The following is a 7,422-nucleotide window of genomic DNA, read 5'->3' as shown; positions in this document are numbered from 1 at the left end:
TGCTGTGAGGCTTATAGCCCGTGGGAGAATTTTAAAATAATTTATTTTCCTTCCCATAACTGGGTGCAATTTGGGTTTATGTAAAACCATTCAAATTAATATTTATAAGGTGAAGATTATTCCTTTTGAATAGTTGGTTATAGTTTCCATTTCAATACTCAACAGCCTATGATTAATGGTAGCTCTGATGGTAGAACTCTCACCCCAGAATCAGACGTCTGTAATTGTTTACTCTCTATTGAAGACTTAGGTTCATAATCAAAGCTAATATTCCAGTGAAGTAGAGAACAAATACTGCACTGTCTGGAGATTCCAGTTTACAGATTTCAAACTTTATCAGCGTTCTTCCCAGTGAATATATCCCTTGTCTAACACCTAAAAAAAAAAGCCAGTCATTATCAAATTAGTTCTGGTGTTTTGAGTGTAAATTTGCAGCTGTGCTTCCTTACATTAAAATGGTGCCTCTACTTCAAAAGGACGAATTTGGTTGTAGAACTCTTTGAGATGTCCTGGGGGGATAAGAGATGCCACATCAATGTGAGAGACAGGACAGAAGAGTGAGGAGGAAAGTTGCTTTTTCATCAAAATGAATTTGAAGGGCGGAGATTAGACATTCAGCACACAAGCAGAAAACTGAGGTCAGTAAATGAAAGAGAGAAATTCATTATTGCAAAGAGCAATTACTGACAAAAGAATCCTGTCACAAATATCAAAACTGCATGGGAATTGATTAATTTGCAGCACTGTACATGGGTGTGGAGTAGAGTGTATGACCAGACTGTTAATTGACATGCAATTTCACTTTCAAATTCTGATAACAATATAATGTGTAATTATGCTGTCTAAATTCTATCCACTGTAAGTTTAAAAACATTGCCACTTTTCCATAATCTGTGCTGTCTATTTTTTTCTCGATTGCTCGATAAATTAAGTCTCACCCATTCAGTGAATCGGTTTGACGGAACTCTTGTGATTTATTTCTGATTCATTCTTACATGGCTTTCAGTTTTCAACTTTGTGTAGACCTGTGTTCAGAGCCTCATGTGTTCCAGGTAAAAGCACAATTGTCCCTCTGAATGATTAAATGTATTAAAAATATAATGTTAATAAGACAGTAAGACCATAAGACATAGGAGTGGAAGTAAGGCCATTCGGCCCATTGAGTCCACTCCGCCATTTAATCATGACTGATGGACATTTCAACTCCACTTGGAGAAAGTGAGGACTGCAGATGCTGGAGATCAGAGCTGAAAATGTGTTGCTGGAAAAGCGCAGCAGGTCAGGCAGCATCCAAGGAGCAGGAGAGTCGACGTTTCGGGCATGAGCCCTTCTTCGGGTTTCCTACTTTCAGGCATGAGCCCTTCTTCAGGTTTCCTGAAGAAGGGCTCATGCCCGAAATGTCGACTCTCCTGCTCCTTGGATGCTGCCTGACCTGCTGTGCTTTTCCAGCAACACATTTTCATTTCAACTCCACTTACCAGCATTCTCCCCGTAGCCCATAATTCCTTGTGACATCAAGAATTTATCAATCTCGGTCTTGAAGCCATTTAGCGTCCCGGCCTCCACCGCAGTCCCCGGCAATGAATTCCACAAGCCCACCACTCTCTGGCTGAAGAAATGTCTCTGCATTTCTGTTCTGAATTTACCCCCTCTAATTCTAAGTCTGTGCCCACGGGTCCTAGTCTCCTCGCCTAATGGAAACAATTTCTTAGCGTCCACCCTTTCCAAGCCATGTATTATCTTGTAAGTTTGTATTAGATCTCCCCTTAATCTTCTAAACTCCAATGAATACAATCCCAGGATCCTCAGCCGTTCCTCGTATGTTAGACCTGCCATTCCAGGGATCATCCTTGTGAATCTCTGCTGGACATGCTCCAGTGCCAGTATGTCCCTCCTGAGGTGTGGGGACCAAAACTGGACACAGTACTCCAAATGGGACCTAACCAGAGCTTTATGAAGGGCAGTAGCACATTGATGCTTTTATATTCCAACCCTCTTGAGATAAATGACAACATTGCATTCACTTTCTTAATCACGGACTCAACCTGCATGTTTACCTTGAGACAATCCTCGACTAGATCCCTTTGTACTTTGGCTTTATGAATTTTCTCACCATTTAGAAAGTAGTCCATGCTTGTATTCTTTTTTCCGAAGTGCAAGACCTCACATTTGCTCATGTTGAATTCCATCAGCCATTTCCTGGACCACTCTCCCAAACTGTCTAGATCCTTCTGCAGCCTCCCCACTTCCTCAGTACTACCTGCCTGTCCACCTAACTTCGTATCATCGGCAAACTTCGCTAGAATGCCCCCAGTCCATTCATCCAGATCATTAATATATAAATGTGAACAGCTGCGGCCCCAACACTGAACCCTGTGGGACACCGCTTGTCACTGCCTGCCATTCCGAAAAAGAACCTTTTATGCCAACTGTCTGCCTTCTGTCAGACAGCCAATCCTCAATCCATGCCAGTAGCCCACCTCGGACACCATGGGCCCTCCCCTTACTCAGCAGCCTCCCGTGTGGCACCTTATCAAAGGCCTTTTGGAAGTCTAGATAGACCACACCCACTGGGTTTCCCCGGTCTAACCTGCTTGTCACCTCTTCAAAGAATTCTAGCCCTCTGTGTGAAAAAGTTGCCCCGTAGGTCTCTTTTATATCTTTCCCCTCTCACCCCAAACCTATGCCCTCTAGTTCTGGACTCCCCAACCCCAGGGAAAAGACTTTGCCTATAGCTGCGCTGGTTACTCGCTTCACCTCTTCAGACACTTGCCCCCTTTATGAAAGAGATCACTTCCCGCCAATGGAAATGGTTGAAACTCGGGCAGAACCCAGAGGACACTTCGCCCTCAAAGGCAAGACCTTCGGTAGAACCGCCAGATCAAATCCGGTGGAGCTACCCGGCCTAGAAGTCTCAAAATCGGTTTTTCCAGTCTGATTTGCTCCCATCCCCGTTTGGAGCACTTCCCATGATCGGAAATGGTTGAAATTCGGCCAGGTGAGCAGGAATTCAACATAGCAGTTAATTCTTCTTAGAAAGCAAAGTGAAGTTTTTCTGAAATGAATTCCACTGACTTTAAATTTAATGTTTTTAGACTCAGATTTCCCAGCAATCAGCAAGCCCTGCAAATGGAAGAAGACTATCGAGATCAGTATCTTTCCCATCTACTATTTCCTATCAATTGAAGTTGCTCCTCCCTCCATTTGTAGAGCACCATAGATCCTTGCGAGATCTTGGTTACGTTCAAAGCTGCACTATGGATCTAATAGGAATGAGTGTCACAATATTAAATAAAGTGTTAAAGTAACAATTTTGTGAAATAATAATAAACGATACATTAAAAACAATGAAGGAAAGAAAGAAACTCAATGCATGAAAATGTGCATAGATTGAAGAAAGGAAGAAAAAAATTTATTGCAGTAAAAACAGTGGTCTCAAATTCATCTGTTCATGATAGCACCCTAAAATGGTGTTATCCCTCTTGGTCCATACACCACCAACTCTGCCAATAACTTCCTACAGGGGGACTCTCCGGTAATCAGTATCAATGATCTTTCCTCTCTAGATTTTAGTATTCACCTCGACCACTCCAGCTACAGCACCAAACTCTGAAAGCTGTGTCCCTGTAGGTCTGATTTTTGGCTCCTTTCCTGACATTCTGGGGCTTTTCTGGATTTTCCCAAAATAATGGTCTGTCAAATAAGAGTCTTTCCCAAAGGACGTTTTTTTTATTCTTTCATGGGATGTGGGCATCACTGACAAGGCAAGCAGTTGTTGCCCATGTCTAGTTGCTCGGAATTAGGTAGCTTGCTACCATTTGATGGTGTCCAAAATAGTCATAGATTCCTACAGTATAGAAGTAACCCTTCGGCTCATCGTGTTTGTGCCAACCTCCCTACACGAATCCCACTTTTCAGCACTTGGCCCAAAACCTTAAATGTTTATGACAGTTCCAGTGCTCATCCACGTTCTTCTTAAAGATTGTGAGTTTTCAACCTCCGCTGCCCTCCAAGGCAGTGAATTCCATATTCCCACCACCCACTGGGTGCGAAGGTTTTTCCTCAAATCTCCTGTAAACCTCATGCCTTTCAGATTCAAACTGTGTGCCCTCATCAAATCAACTTCATCTGCAGAATCTACACTATTGTTGACCGTTCCATGTGCAAGATAATTCATTGTTCTGGATCAAATAAAAATAGAAATTGCTGAAGAAACTCACCAGGTTGGACAGTGAACTGGATATCGTTCAAATAGAAAACAGCCTTTATTTTTAACCGTCAGTGGAGAAAAACAATAGTTTAACTAAACAACTGTCAGAAATATATAGTCTGCTTTGATCCGAATAAAACCAAAAGCAAGATGCCTTTCGAGAAAGGGAAGTTCAAATTCAGTCATGGAACCACTGATTACATAATTGATTAATTGCTTGACTTGAGCAAAGCATTCCTGATGAAGGGCTTATGTCCAAAATGTTGACTCTCCTGCTATTCAGATGCTGCCTGACCTGCTGTGCTTTTGCAGTGCCACCCTTTTAGACTTTGACCAAAGCATATTCAAATTGGGGTATAATTATCCCCTCGCTGCAGGCAGCAAGGAAGTTAGTGTGTGGGGGAAATAATTGGGTGGGTTGACACTGCACAGAAACTTGCCCCCTTCTTGCAATGAAATGATGGGTAAGATTGTCAATTGAGGGTCTGAACTTGCAAAGTACTGGTTTAGTGATTCATATGCACAGTTAGGGCCAACTGGGGTCAGGAATGGAGTTGAAGAGGCAGTCACTAAATGCTACCTCTTGTCTCTGATACCCCCGTTCATCATTTCTTCACTACAGCCCTCCTTCTGCATCCCAGCCCCATGAGTGATAAAATGCCACTGCTGGATCCTGGAAATCTGGGACTTGATCAATAATCTCTCTGGTTTAGAATTTACTGGCCTCTGATAGCTGGCTGTAGATCTGGTCCTCTACCCCACACCTGCCATAACCCATGATCATTCACTCTTCCTCCTGCATACTGACTACCTCCTTCAATTGAATCCCCTGCTCTGTTACACTGTCAATGCCACTGCCCACTTGCCAATACCTAATTCACCTCCTGACCTAAAACATCAAATTCTCCCCATTCTCCAGTTCAACAGCATCCATAAAATCTTCATTGCTGGTCAGGTTTCCTAGCTCATAAATCTGTCTCTCACCCAATTCACCCAACCACCATATCCTCAGCCAATTCCAAGCTCGCAGATATTGTCAGGGGCAGCTGATAACATTTCTATCATTTGAAATAGCAAAAGAACTGTAGAGCATTACTTTCCACATGTACTTTGGGTTATTGAAATGTAACTTTGCATCAACATTTTAGAATAAAGTAGTTGACAAGTATGATTACTTGCTATTAATGAAAGAAAACACCGTAAAAATTAAGTTAATCTTTCGGTGATAGAAACAGAATGGCAGATTCACCAAGTTGGATTTGAGCATTGTGCCTCCTTAGACTAACCAAGAGGCAATCTTTGGATCAGCAATAACTGTTTCAATGAGCAGCTCCGGATGTTTTATGAACAAAGTGAAGATTTGGACAGATTGTTTTGCTCATCACTGCAAGGCAGATGAACTGTTCTCTGTAGCCTACTTTATTTTGTTGGTCTAATTGGACATTACAGCATGACTCATGAGTGTTGTATCATTTTATATCAGAATCATTTATTTGGATGATGAGTAATAAAAGACTTGGCAGACAGTTAGGCTGAAAATAAGAAAAGCCCGACATGCCGATCTGTAGCTGATCATCCAGACAATTAACTTTTTTCCGCATGATTACTTTGTTCATGGAAACTGTGATTTATCCTTAATGATTTTAACTGTCAAATTGATCCTCCGCTCTGCTTTTATAAAAGGGCATGTATCTGAATCACTTAATGCAATAGTAGGTCTATGTCCATTCTTTTCATACCATCAAGTGTGAGTTCAAGGATGTCTGGAAATCATGAGCATTCATCTGAAGAAGAACTCAGAGAATGAAGTCTGAGACATATTGAGCTATCAATCTCTAATTCACGATGTCAGAAGTCACTCAACACCAGATTATAGTCCAACATGTTTATTTAAAATCACTATCTTTCAGAGCACTGCTCCTTTGTCATATTTCACCACAGTGGCTTGGTGGTACCTGAAACCCAAATATGTGCAGTGGGCAGATTCTGCTCATTTCTTATTATTTATTTGTCTTTGGCACGTGGGGTAACACTGGTAATCCCACATATTGCCTCATCCTAATTGCTGCAATTAGTAAATCTACCAGTGTAATGAGCTGTACAGACAAAAGAGGATGCACATTTTGCTCAGGGTTCAATCATATTATTTATGTAATCTGGCTGTGCAAAATTGGCCGATATAAAAGACTTCTATTTTTATAGTTTCTCCAATATTTCAAGTTGCCTGAAAACACTTTACACGATTGAAGTATAGGCACTGTTCTAACGTCAGCCAATACGCATGTATCAGGGGAACATTCTGTTCTTTTTTGAAGTAGTGAAATGAGATTCTTTATGTTCGGTGAGAGCACATTAGGCCTTGGTTCGACAGAAGATACCACTTCTGACTATGCAATATCCTCAGCACTGCACAGGCACTGTCAAGCAAAACTTTGAGTTCAAATCTTGGGGCTTAAAGCTCACAAGCTCCTGACACAAACCAAGAGTGATACCCATTGAGTTACATCTGGCTGTACTTTGTATTGATTAACGACAGTATTAATGACACTTTGTAAGAATATGGATATGTTCTTACAAGTATTTTATAATGGAACATTATTATGACTAAATTACATGGATAAATCAGCGTTCACTTAAACTGTGCTTACAACTCACAGCCATTGATCATAATGACACTACTGACATTGAAGAACAATGAATTTCAGGGCTGAAAGCATGTTACTCTTGAAGAATTGGTATATATGGCAAATTAAATAGAATACACTAATTGGTTTTGTCTCGAAGAAAGTAATATTGAGCTAGGATAAACCAGAAAAGCAGACACTGCACAGTTGGAAGAGACAGACTTTTTTAATCACAGCATGGGGCAGCCTTAAAAAAATTTTGATTGGCACTGTAGCAAAGGAACTGTTTCCTTTGCAATAAAGATCTGTTCACGGCAGGGATGTAGATGACAGGGAGTAACAACTAACAAACTGAATGGCAGCAGTTACATCAAATGGAGGTATGATATCCATATTTGTCCTTGTAATGAAACATAAGCTTTCAACTCTCAGAGCTCAGACTTCAAGGAGAATTGTCATATAGGATTCTGGATAAGTAGCACCAATGATTCTCAAATATTCCTTTACCTGTAGAAGAGGCAGCCACGTCTTACTCTACATGTAATCTTATGATGAATGTTCTAAATTAGAAACAACAAGTATAGTTAA

The sequence above is a fragment of the Hemiscyllium ocellatum genome, chromosome 13, assembly GCF_020745735.1.
Source record: "Hemiscyllium ocellatum isolate sHemOce1 chromosome 13, sHemOce1.pat.X.cur, whole genome shotgun sequence".
Lineage (NCBI taxonomy): Eukaryota > Metazoa > Chordata > Chondrichthyes > Orectolobiformes > Hemiscylliidae > Hemiscyllium > Hemiscyllium ocellatum.
This window is presented reverse-complemented; position numbering follows the sequence as displayed.